The sequence below is a fragment of the Meles meles genome, chromosome 19 (assembly GCF_922984935.1).
Source record: "Meles meles chromosome 19, mMelMel3.1 paternal haplotype, whole genome shotgun sequence".
Classification (NCBI taxonomy): Eukaryota; Metazoa; Chordata; class Mammalia; order Carnivora; family Mustelidae; genus Meles; species Meles meles.
In genome coordinates this window covers 56644977-56657878 of record NC_060084.1, presented here as the reverse complement: position 1 = coordinate 56657878, position 12902 = coordinate 56644977, and the positions used below count along the sequence as shown (strand labels likewise).

At 48.9% G+C, this 12902-nt stretch overlaps 1 pseudogene; it reads right to left on the bottom strand.

Moving 5' to 3' along the window:
* Positions 1-6807: 6807 nt before the first annotated feature.
* LOC123930617 lies at positions 6808-12195 on the bottom strand (annotated as a pseudogene).
* Positions 12196-12902: the final 707 nt, after the last annotated feature.

Here is a 12902-nt window from a genome sequence, read left to right as displayed (position 1 = left end):
AAGCTTTACTACCAAGCTGTGATCACCAAGACAGCATGGTACTGGCATAAAAACAGACACATAGACCAGTGGAACAGAGTGGAGAGCCCAGATATGGACCCTCAACTCTATGGTCAAATAATCTTTGACAAAACAGGAAAAAATATACAGTGGAAAAAAGACAGTCTCTTCAATAAATGGTGCTGGGAAAACTGGACAGCGATATGTACAAGAATGAAACTCGACCATTCTCTTACACCATACACAAAGATAAACTCGAAATGGATAAAAGACCTCAACGTGAGACAAGAATCTATCAGAATCCTAGAGGAGAACATAGGCAGTAACCTCTTTGATATCAGCCACAGCAACTTCTTTCAAGGTATGTCTCCAAAGGCTAAGGAAACAAAAGCGAAAATGAACTTTTGGGACTTCATCAAGATCAAAAGCTTCTGCACAGCAAAGGAAACAGTCAACAAAACCAAAAGGCAACCCACGGAATGGGTTTAAAACCACATTGAGATACCACCTGACACCAGTTAGAATGGCCAAAATTAGCAAGACGGAAAAAAACGTGTGTTGGAGAGGATGTGGAGAAAGGGGAACCCTCTTCCACTGTTGGTGGGAATGCAAGTTAGTGCAGCCACTTTGGAGAACAGTGTGGAGATTCCTGAAGAAATTAAGAATAGAGCTTCCCTATGACCCTGCAATTGCACTACTGGGTATTTACACCAAAGATACAGATGTAGTGAAAAGAAGAGCCATCTGTACCCCAATGTTTATTGCAGCAATGCCACGGTCGTCAAACTGTGGAAAGAACCAAGATGCCCTTCAACGGATGAATGGATAAGGAAGATGTGGTCCATATACACAATGGAGTATTATGCCTCTATCAGAAAGGATGAATACCCAACTTTTGTAGCAACATGGACGGGACTGGAAGAAATTATGCTGAGCGAAATAAGTCAAGCAGAGAGAGTCAAGTATCATATGGTCTCACTTATTTGTGGAGCATAAGAAATAACATGGAGGACATGGGGAGATGGAGAGGAGAGGGAGTTGAGGGAAACTGGAAGGGGAGATGAACCATGAGAGACTATGGACTCTGAAAAACAACAAGAGGGTTTTGAAGGGGCGGGGGGGGGGGGGGGGCGGAGGTTGAGGAACCAGGTGGTGGACAAAAGGGAGGGCACGTAGTGCATGGAGCACTGGGTGTGATGCCAAAACAATGAACACTGTTATGCTGTAAATAAACAAATAAAAAAAAGATTAGAAATATTTATGGAGAGAAAATGAACTGCAAGAGAGGTCAAAGGATATCACACAGAATATTCTGTGGAAAGCTTGACGGAAAATATGAAGAGGATATTATAAGACATGGATACTGGTCTAAAAGACATCTGAATAGAGGTTACAAAACAGAAAAATACTGAGAATGGAGCAGGGGCAATTTTCAAAGGTATAAGGACTAAAAATTCCTGAAATACAAATAAGAAATGTTCCTTCCATATTGCATGGAGCACTGGGTGTGGTGCATAAACAATGAATTCTGGAACACTGAAAAGAAATCAAAAAAATAAATTAAAAAAAAAGAAATGTGCGTTCAGATTAAAGGAACATTTCTAGGCCTGAGTATAAATTAATAAGAATGTTCCTTCCACATTTAGGCACAACTTAGTAAAAGTGGAAAACATAAAATCTGTAAGATTAAAGGACAGATTATCTACAAGGGAATGACAGACTGATGGATGACTTTCTGTCCATGACAATGATACCAGGAAACAATGTAAAACATTTTCAAAGTGCTGAGGCAAATGCAATTTAGTTTGAATACTACTTAAGATAAAATATTTAAGCTATAAATTTGTTGATTATTAGTTTAGATTCAATGAATGACAATGTCCTTTTAAAAATTTTTTGTTTATTTATTTGACAGAGAGAGAGATTACAAGTAGGCAGAGAGGCAGGTGGGGTTGTGGGGGAAGCGGGCTCCCTGCTGAGCAGAGAGCCTGATGCGGGGCTTGATATCGGAACCCTGGGATCATGGCCCGGGCTGAAGGCAGAGGCTTACCCCACTGAGCCATCCAGGTGCCCCTCACAATGTCTTCTTTACAATGGTTAACAGAAAGCATGTAAGAGAAGTCTAATCAACACACCTAGTCTTTTTTTTTTGAGATTTTATTTATTTATTTGACAGAGAGGGAGAGAGCACAAGCAGAGGGTACTCCAGGCAGAGGGAGGCAGGCTCCCTGCTGAGCGTGGAGCCCGATGTGAGGCTCAATCCCAGGATTGACCCTGCAGTCATGACCTGACCCAAAGGCAGATGCTTACCTAACTAAGCCATCCAGGTGCCCCTCAATATACGTAGTCTTATTTAAAATAATATTTCATTGAGGATGCTATTTTCTCAAGAAGTTAGTTTCTAGTAATCTCTACATTTTTATCAAGTTACATGTATCTATCTTAACAAGTAATATTTTTTATTGAGCAACTACTATGTTATTTTTGTATACACACACTTTAATACAAGGAGTTTCACATACAGCAAACACTATCACTATAACCCATGTGAGATTCCAGGATGGCTAACCCCAGTTGCCTATCTCTCCTCTGCCTGGGTTCCAGGGTCTTTTCAACCTACTACGCATCTTAGACTTTTTGTGGGAATGGGTGGGTGAAGACACACTGTGATAGTGGGAAAAGAAGTAAAGAACACAACCTAGTTGTAAAGAACGGCAGCTAATCCATAATTCTGTATTCAAAGCAGATAAGTGAGTTAACTATACAACATATTTTCTTGGCTCATTAGCCATATTATTTTCTTGTGACAAAAATTACTTTCAGGGTGCCTGGGTGGCTCAGTCATTAGGCGTCTGCCTTTGGCTCAGGTCATGATCCCAAGGTCCTGGGATTGAGTTCTGCATTGGGCTCCCTGCTCTGTGGGAAGCCTGCTTCTTCCTCTCCTTCTCCCTCTGCCTGTGCTTGTGTTCCCTCTCTTGCTGCTCTCTCTCTGTCAAATAAATAAATAAAATCTTAAAAAAATATATTTGCAACCTGTGTGTTCTTAAAATGTAAAGAGTACTGCCAACAGCCAATGGCTGGCTGGCTGGCCCAAAGAATGACATATTCCAAGATGAAAAATGAAAGGTTTTCAACTTCACTCACCACAGGATGGTTTTCTCTTGTTTTTTCTCTGGGTGAAAGAGAAGGTGGATCAACAGTTTTGCAGTCATCACAAAAACACTGTTTAAGTCTTTTTGGTCAGACAGCAGGAATTTTGACTTTAAAAATTAAAATTAGAAAATATAATAATGTGAAAAATCTAGCATCATTTTATCAATTTTAATGGTGACAGAAATAGGATAAATTAAATCTACAATTACTATAATAATTTTGATCAGCATCTCATTATTTATTATTATTATTGTGATTTTTAAATACTTTATTTGACAGAGATGACAAGTAGGCAGAGTGACAGACAGAGAGAGAGGGGGAGGCGGGCTCCCTGCTGAGCGGAGGGCCCGATGTGGGGCTCGATCCCAGGACCCTGGGATCAGGACCTGAGCCGAAGGCAGAGGCTTTGACCCACTGAGCCACCCAGGCACCCCATTATTTATTATTATTATCAATTGAGTGATTACAGCGAACATTTACTGAATGCTGATCACACACTGGATGGCAAACTCTTTTCCTGAACCATCTTATTTAATCTTCATATGAGCCCTGTAAGATAGGTAGCTTACTCTGTCCATTTTACAGAAGAGGAGAATGAAGCTTAGAGGGATTCAGGAAGTTTCCTTAAGGTTACACAGCTTTTACTGAAAACAGATATGATTCCCAGATCCATGCTATCAATCAACTGTGTCTATGATTCATTGTCTCAGATCTTTTTCCCATTCTGGATTCCCTTTCTTCATATAACTACTGTACCCTACATCCCTCATCCTTTTAGGGTACCTGATCAAGGAAATGCCTACATAATAAACTACAGACAAGTGCGAGTAGATACAGCACTTCATAACACAGTGTCCAGTAATTTCAAATATGGCCATGGAGAGGAAAAGACACATGGCTGGGCTCTATATGGTAGCAGGCAATGAAAAGATGAACCTTGTATCAGTCTTGACCTTGACCTACACATAATCTATCACACTAGTAAAATATGAGACAATGATTATCCTTGGGTCTGACCAATCACATCAGTAACAGGATTCCTCTCTTGAAAATCAACAACTAGTAAAGATTGTGTTAAGTTGGGAGAAGAGTGTATGACAGGGGTTCTCTCTCTCCAATTACTCTGCCTCATAGAGAGAAACGGCAGATATGTTCCTTGGTTTCTCAAATGAATCAAGGCTCAAGCAGGACAGAATAGGAAGAAAAAAATCACTCTTCTCAATACTTAATAAACTGCATTTAACTGTTAAAAAAAAGGCAAGAATTCATCTATTGAAGGTCATCTTATTCTTTCCACAGTTTAGCGACTGTGGCCATTGCTGCTATGAACACTGGGGTACAGATGGTCCTTCTCTTCACTATATCTGTATCTTTGGGGTAAATACCCAGTAGTGCAATTGCTGGGTCATATGGTAGCTCTATTTTTAATTTTTTGAGGAACCTCCACACTGTTTCCTAAAGTGGCTGTACCAATTTGCCTTCCCACCAACAGTGTAGGAGGGTTCCCTTTTCCCTACATCCTCGCCAACAGTTGTTGTTCCCTGTCTTGTTAACTTTTGCCATGCTACCTGGTATAAGGATTAGTTGGTACTTCCAATTAAATGAACTGGATGCTGTACTGAATACAAACGGTTATAAGAAACATACTTGGATCATCCCCATCACAGAGAGAAGGACTTCAAGTTCTCACCTTTAAAGATGAAGGCCAGGTGCTCATTGCACCATGGCTTCATGAACTGTTGGAAACTCCTTTTTATTTCTGATGAGCTTTTGTGTGCATTTGGAATTGTTGGTGTGTTTTATCTAAACTTTGTCTGCATCTCTGAGATTATTTCTTAATTTTTAAATGTTTATTATTATGTTCAATTAGCCAGCATATAGTACGTCATTTTAAAATTCTGACTTATAGTTAACATATGATATTAGTTTCAAGTGTCCATCATAGTGAATTAGCAATTATATATATTAGGCAGTGCTCACTCTAAGAAATCCAATTACCACGTGTCACACAGAAAATGATTACAATGTTACTGATTATATTCCCTAAAGTGTAATTTTCATCCCTGGTGCTCATTTATTACGTAACTGGAAGTTGGTACGTCTTAATCCCCTTCAGCTTTTCACCCATCTCCCCATACTTCTCCCTCTGGTTTGTGAGATGATCATTTTCACTTATTCTGTTATGTATCAGATGATAGTGATTGAGTTAAGCTACTCTGTTCCTCTCCTCCCCCCTACATCCAGTGTGGTCATGATGTAGAGGATCTTATTTGTGAACGTTTTGTTTAGAGATGTACATCTAGGTTTACATGAAGGAAATTTCCATGCCTTTTTCATTCTGCAATTACCTTGCCAGTTTCTGGGGTTCACAGTTCCCTGGCCTGATCCAATATTGCTTCCTCCCTTTTTATTCTCAGGAAAGGTTTGTGTCATTTTGGTGTGTGTATATGCATGTGTGTATGCGTGTGTGTAAGCATGTGTGTGTTTCCTAAGGGCGTAAGTGTTTGGAGGAAATTGGCAATGAAGCTTCCTCAACAGACACAAATATAACAAAATGATTATTGCCATGCCGTTAGCTCACATTTCCCTGCCATACCACAGCTGCCTTTCTTGTATGTGATGAAAACATTAAATCTACTCTCTTTGCAACATTCAAAAATAAGATACGGTGTTATGAGCTGTGATCATCACGCTGTACGTGAGATCCCCAGAACTTGTGGTCTTACAACTGTAGAGACCTTGTTCTTCTTCTGCCTATAATCCTGGCCAACACCTCCCTGTTTCCACAGTCCAGCCCCGCTGGCCACCACTCTGCTCTCGATTTCTCTCCGTTTCCACATACTTCAGATGGGGGACGGTGTGATCAGAGTCAATACATTCAAGGTATTCATAAGGTGATACATATTTTCTACTTCTCCATCATTTTAGTAGCTTCTATTTTGAGAATTTTATCCATTTCATCTACATGTCTCACATATCAGCATAAAAGAGTTAATAATGTTCCATTCTAAATTTAAAGTCTGTAGAATGGGATGCCATCCTAATAATGGTGATGTGTACCTCCTCCCTCCCTCTCTCTCTTCTCTTGGTTTTGTGGCTAAGCTTTATAAATGTGACCATTGCTTACAAAAAGGAACACTTTCAGCTTCATTGATTTTTCTCTATTTTTAAATTTGTCCTCATTACTAGCTATGTCTTGTCTTTATTATTTTCCTCCTTCTACCTTTGTTTGGAATAACTTGCTATTCTTTTTCCAAATTCTCGATAGAATAGGTTCTGTCATTAATTATTTTAGGCTTTTTCTGTTCGAATAGATTGGGTCTTGGTTCGTATTTTCCCATTTTATAGGTTTGATGTGTAACATTTACATTGTCCTTCAGTATAAACATTCTCTCATTTCCGTTTGGATTTTCTCATTTCATTCATGGGTAATTGAGAAGTCTGTTGCTTTGATTTCCAAAGTGTAGGGGTATTATTATCTTTGATGGCTGATTCGGTGACTCCCAGAGGGTCCCAAGAGTCTTACTGGTCCATGTAAAGAGTTCAGGCTGGCTGGGGTCATCATTAGGTGGCACCCACTGTGGGCAGCTCCTGTGCCTTCCAGGGTCCCTGTGGTCCCCCTTCGTGGAGTGTGGGGTCTGGGCCCCTCCTGGGCTAGTGCATGGTCAGAGCAGCATACACACTGGGCTCTGCTGGGGGCTCCCCTGATTGGGAGGAAGGGGATGCACTTGTCTCCTGTCTGAGGGTCAAGTGGTGCAGCTGGGCATAGGTCACATCCTGTGGGGTGTCAGATACAGCAACCTGCAGTGGGGAGGAGAGGGGAGGCTTGTGATTGAGGAGGGGGAGCCTGGGCATTTGGAGAAGAAGGGACCCACCTGACAGTCCGGCTGCCCGTCTTCCTCTGCTTGTCTGTCCTCCTAGTCCAGCAAACCCTCTGACACAGGGGAAGGAGAAGTGGCCAGTCCCCACCTGAGTCTTGATCTTGACCGGCTCTCCTTGGCGTACATAAGTCCCTGGGGGTCTTCATCTTTCATGTTCTGCTGTGGACAGACAGTGAGGGTGAGGTTTGTCTCCTTGATTCCCCTCGACCACCTCACACAATTTTCCCCATGGTGCCAGAGCAATGCTTCAAAGTTTCCTGGCCATTAGGTCACTTTCCTGGTGAACTCTGCAGGGGCTTCCTGATCCTTGGGGCGTGTAATTCAACTCTGGCTCTGATTCTGTTCCGGACAGTGTTTCTTGCTCATTTGGTTGAAGCTGCATGGGCCATGGTCCTGATAAAGCATGTTGCTACCTCAGGACCTTTGCACCTGCTACTCTATACCCTGCTTTATTTTCCTTGGCCACACGTTGCCCTCGAGGATGCTGCCCACTTCGGTGCATATTGTCCACCACCCACAAAATGAACTCATGGAGGGTGGTCACATTTGCTCACAGCCATGCGGGCAGCACTAGGTGGGGCCTGGCCAATGCTGGGCTCCCTGTGCCTTTTGCTGGCTGAATGAATGAAGGGGTTTGGTGACCAGTGAATCATTTCTTCATGCACCCTCTTGAGACGTGGGCATCCACCCCAACAGCCAGAAGTCAGGCAGTGTTTGGGGAGCCAGACAAGGGGGCACAGAGGAGGCCCCATGAGGTCACAGTAGGCTGATCCTGGGTGCCCAAGGAGCGTGAGGGCATTGAGGGACACTACTGAGACTAGATGGTATGAGGACATGGAATGTCCACTGGATTCAGTTTGGCACCACGAGGGCCCTGGGGTCTGCACGAGAGCGGGGATCTCACCTGATGGTCCAGCTCCACCCCCTCCTTAGGCTGAGTGTCTTGCATGGCAGCATCTACTGGGACAGAATGGGATGTGTCTCTTGGCAAGGTCCCCTGAGCCCTCCTCTCAGGGCTACAGGCCCCACCCTGCTCCCAGTTAGGGCATCTACCATCACGGGGATTCAGCAGTGGGCTGAGGGACATTGGGAATTCAGTCCTCGCCCCCGATCACAGACCCTCCCAGCCCACCCCCAAGGCGGCCCCCTTCCTCTCACAGAGGCTCTCATCCTGGGCAGCAGTGGCTGGGCTGGAGCTGGGGAGGAGACAGGGTGTTAGGGGGGCATAGTGGGTGCAGGTGGGTGGGACCCTGGGGGACTGGGGGCAGGAGTTACCTGTCGTGCAGGCCTCTGACCTTGGGGTCCGGGACTGCAGCCCCTGCAGCATGTTTGGAATCAGTCTTGTGCTGGGCTGGGAGGGTACGACCCTCCCCCACCATGTGATTCCAGGGAAAGGCGCCCTTCACACATACTGTCTGTGTGTTTCTCCATCTCCCCAGTTTGAAAGAGGGAAAAACCTTCAATTGACACATGGGGGCCGACCTGGGGGTTTCTTTCTAGGTTCTCTGGGTTGAGGTTCTGCACAAGTGTCCTACACTGGCCTTTCCCACCACTCTGGTTTCCCTCTGGCAGCTGCCCTGAGCCCATCCTTGTTCAGCTCATGGGGTAGACACCACCCCTGGAGCCCGTCACCCCCTTTTCTTCTTACCTGACTTCCTGCCTTTGCCCCGATGCCGGTGTCGAACCCGGAGGAGGAAGAGGAGGCAGAGCAGCAGGACGAAGGCCACCGAGGCCGCGATGAGGACGTACAGGTACCAGTGGGGACCTTGGACAGGAGCTACACCATGAATGAGCCAGTGATGCCATTTAACTGAGCACCTACTGTGTGCCAGGCACCTGCTGGGCTCTGTGCACTCAGCTCTGTACCCATCAACGATCACCCAGCAGATGATTGCTGCCCTTCCCGCCCACGCCACAGAGTGAAAACTGAGACATAGAGAGGTCATTCATGTGTCTCAGGTCGCCCAGCATGGAGGTGGAAGGGCTGGGACTGGAAACCAACTGTGGGTTTCCTGTATTCTGCTCATGCTGTCCCCTGCACAGACACCAGCTCGCAGTTCTGGGCTCCCCATCTGGGGCACAGCCTGTCTCTGCATCTTCTTCTGGAGCTGAGGGTCCTTCCAGATCCCCCTTATTACCCAAATGTTCCCAGCCATTGTCCTCCCTCCCCTCCCCGTCATGGATGGCGAAAGGAACCATAGATCACTCCCTGGGGGTCTTCCCCATGAGCCCTCCTCTCCCAGGATCAGAGTCATTGTCTGACGGGAAATCTACTCTGGTCCACGACTCTCTCCTTTACACTTGGGGAAACTGAGGCCCACACAGGGAGGGGCATGTGCCAGCCAACACCTCCAGAGGACCCTGAACTGAGGGGGCAGCTCAGACCCCGCTCCCCATGGACTCACCCACTAAGGCTGACAGATACCTACACTCACCCTCAGAGCCTCCTGGGGTCAGCAAGGGTGAGGTGCAGGGCCTGCAGGACTCCCCACTGCACCTGGCTGCACCTCTCCCACTGGGCCCCTCCCCCTCCCTCTGCCATGAGCACCCCAGCTCCCCTCGACCAGCCTCAGAGCCACTGGAGTCCCGAGGTCCCCCTGGCATCTCTGAAAGCCTAGAAGAAAAGCCGCTGGACAGCAGCCCCTGTGACTCACAGTCAGCTGAGCCTGGCCCTGTGGTGTGGGGCCGGGACCCATAGAAGGTCCTGGGGAAAAGACAGGAGTGTGGGGCAGTAGGCTGGAGCTTCCCCTGACTCCTTATCGCTGCTCACACTTTTCCTCCTCATGTGCCTGTGGCCCCAAAAGCCCTCCTCCACCGGGACAATTCTGGTGCTGTGGGTGAGGGAAGGGCAAGGGTGGGAGGACCCTGTTTCCCTTCTGCACTGTGAGGGGTGGACGCTCTGCTGACATTCCCTTGAGCCGCTCACTGCCATCGTAGACCAGAGCCCTGGTGGACACAGGGCCCTGAAGACAATGTTGGGACACAGATGGGACAGAGTCAGCTACTCTCACCTGAGATCAGGAGCTCCAGGGGGTCACTGGGCTGGGACAACAGGTAGGGGGACGTGCTCGTGGGGCCGTAGCACCTGTAGGTCCCCCCGTGGGCTGAGGTCACAGGACTCATGGGGAATTCAGCCTGGTGGTGCCCAGCTCCGTACTGTGATCTAAGACGCAGAGGGGGATTGGCTGCCCCCTCCTTGGACAGAAGGAAAGTGTCCACAGAGCTCTGTGACTGACACAGCAGGGTCACATTCTCTCCTGGGATCACTGTGGGCCCTGGCTGCACTGAGAGGGAGGGTGTGTAGGGCAGCTGTCCTATAGAGTGAAAGGGCGGGTTAGGGGCTGTCCAGCCCTTGTTCAGAACGGAGTCTGTCTGTGTCCTCCGAATCTTCCCCTTCCCATCCCCTGTCTCTCTCTGTCTCTCCCTCCCTGGGGACCCTCCACCCCTGGTCCCAGCCAGCACCACCTGGGGCTCCCCTGGCAGGACGTGTGCAGAGGCTAGGGTCCTGACTAATGCCCTGAGCACTCACCTGCGAGCAGGATGTCCAGGGGGTCACTGGGGGCCGACCACTCAGAGGAGAGCGTGTGTCCACCATAGCACGTGTACCGGCCCCCTTGGAAGGTTCTCACAGGGCCCAGGGGAAAGTCTGCCCCAGGGAGTCCAGCCTGGGTCTGCCGACCAAGCTGCTGGGGAGGGTCAGGTGCCCCCTCTTTGGACAGAGCGAATCTGTCATAGCTGACATCAGAGGTCACGACAGGGCTCTGCTGGGTCAGGAGGAGGGCTTCCTCGACACACCTGGGAGAGACCAGCCGTGGAAGGCAGGGGCTGCTTCTCCCCAAACCTTCATTCTCTCATCCTGAACCCCAGGTCTCATTGTCCATCACCCTCTGTGACTCTGACCTGTGAGTCCCCGTGGTCCCCTCACCCACCCTCTCATTGGGGCTTCCCTGGGTGCAGAGTCCCCGTTAATCTGTCTGGTGCCTCAAAACACGGATGGGGCAACAGTCAGACTTTCTCACCTGAGACCAGCAGCTCCAGGGTGTCACTGGGGTCCGACCACACATAGGGGGTGTTGCTGTAATAGCCGTAACATTGGAACAACCACCTGAGGCTGGGGGTCATGGGTCCCACAGGGAACAGGGCCTGGGTCCCTCCACGGGGGGCTGCCTGGGAGTTCAGGGTCCAGGAGGGCTGGCCTTCTCCTTCCTTCTCAGTACGAACCGGTGGAATCCCATCTGTGAGGCACACTGGAGGGTCAGGTTCCCTCCTGAGGTCACAACAGGGCTGGGCAGGGCTGAGAGGCTGGGTTGGTCATGGGATCCTAGGAGAGGAGGAGGGGGTGGTGTTAAATTGGGCTCAGACCCCCAAGGTATCCCCAGGCTGGGCTGTAAGAGGGAGACACCTGAGAGCTGACCCCCTTCCTGAGGGCAGAGTCTGGGTGGGGCTGGGACCCTGAGTGGGCTCACACCTGTCACCACCAGATCCAGGGGGTCACTGTACTCTGACCAGTCATTGTGGCGTTCATAGTCACAGCAGTATCTTCCTGCATATACATCTGTCATGTATGTGATGGAGAAGTTGGCCTCGTCCCCGGGCTCCAGTGGCTTCTGTGACTCCCAATTCCATGAGTCACCCTCTTTATGCAGGTGATACTCCTGAGCCTCCAGGCCCCCCTGACACCAGATGGTCAAAGCTGTCCCCCAGGGCATCACAGAGCCTGGATCAGCGCAGATGATGGGTTTGGGGAGGATCCCTGGAAGGAAACAGAAGCTGGGAGATAAACCTTCCCCATCCATAGGTCCCAACTCAACCACAACCCCCCAGGCGTGCCCCCTGGGTCAGCCCAGAACTGCTGTTCTCCATTCCCAACTGCCTGGTGGGTGACCCCTGTCCCTTGTGAGGAGGTGGGACAGGGACCGTTGGGGACAGACTCACCTGCCTGTGCTTGGGTCCTGGGGTCTACACTCAGCCCTGGAAGACAGTCCCTGTGAGAGGTTTGCCCCGAATCCTAGCAGAACCCCTCTTCTCCATGAGCCTCCTGAGCCTGGGGTCTCTGACAGACTAGGGCTTGACTGTGGGGTGGCTTCCTCCCAGACTAAGGCCTCCCTTTCCTTCCTCAGATCTCACCGAGACAGAGCAGGGCCATGAAGGTGGGGGTCATGGTGTCTCGTCTCTCGTACTCTCTCTGTGCAGAGGGTGAGACCACATTGCCCACAGGACAGGCAGACATAGAGGGTGTGGTTCTCAGAGGTAATTGTCCTATCATGGGGTTGTCATGTACGCAGGATATGACAATAGGAAGGTGGACACCCCCTGCCCAGAGGCCTAGCCTGGCTCTGGTGTCCATGATGGTGCATCAGGGGAAGCATAAGGCTCACTGAGACGCCCAATCAGGTAGGGAGACCAGGGCAGTTCCTTCCCTCCCAGAGCCTCCCCCATGGGTCTCCTTCATCCCCACAACCCTCGTTCTCACCATGGATGGGTCCCCAGACCCAGAGCTGCTGCAGAGGACGTGTCAGTCCTGTATATCCTGACTCATGTCAGTGCAGACACTCGTGTGATGTCTCTGAATGGCTCAAGTCAAGGTCACGGTGGCAATGAGCCCAGAGGAGAAAAAGACGCAAATAGGGAAGGGAACACAGACCCTCTCTTGGCCCTGGAGTGTGGGCTCTCTTTCTGTCACAGCCTCCAAGGACTTCTCTGTTTTCCTGTGACATGGTCCACACCCCATTCATGGGCACATGCCTGTGTGAGTACCTCCTGGCTCTTTGTTGCCCCTTGTTCCAGGGACAGAGATATCCTCCCCACCCTGGGGTCTTGCCTATATGCTGTGGGGAACAATACTTGGGTGAGTGCTCTGATATGAGA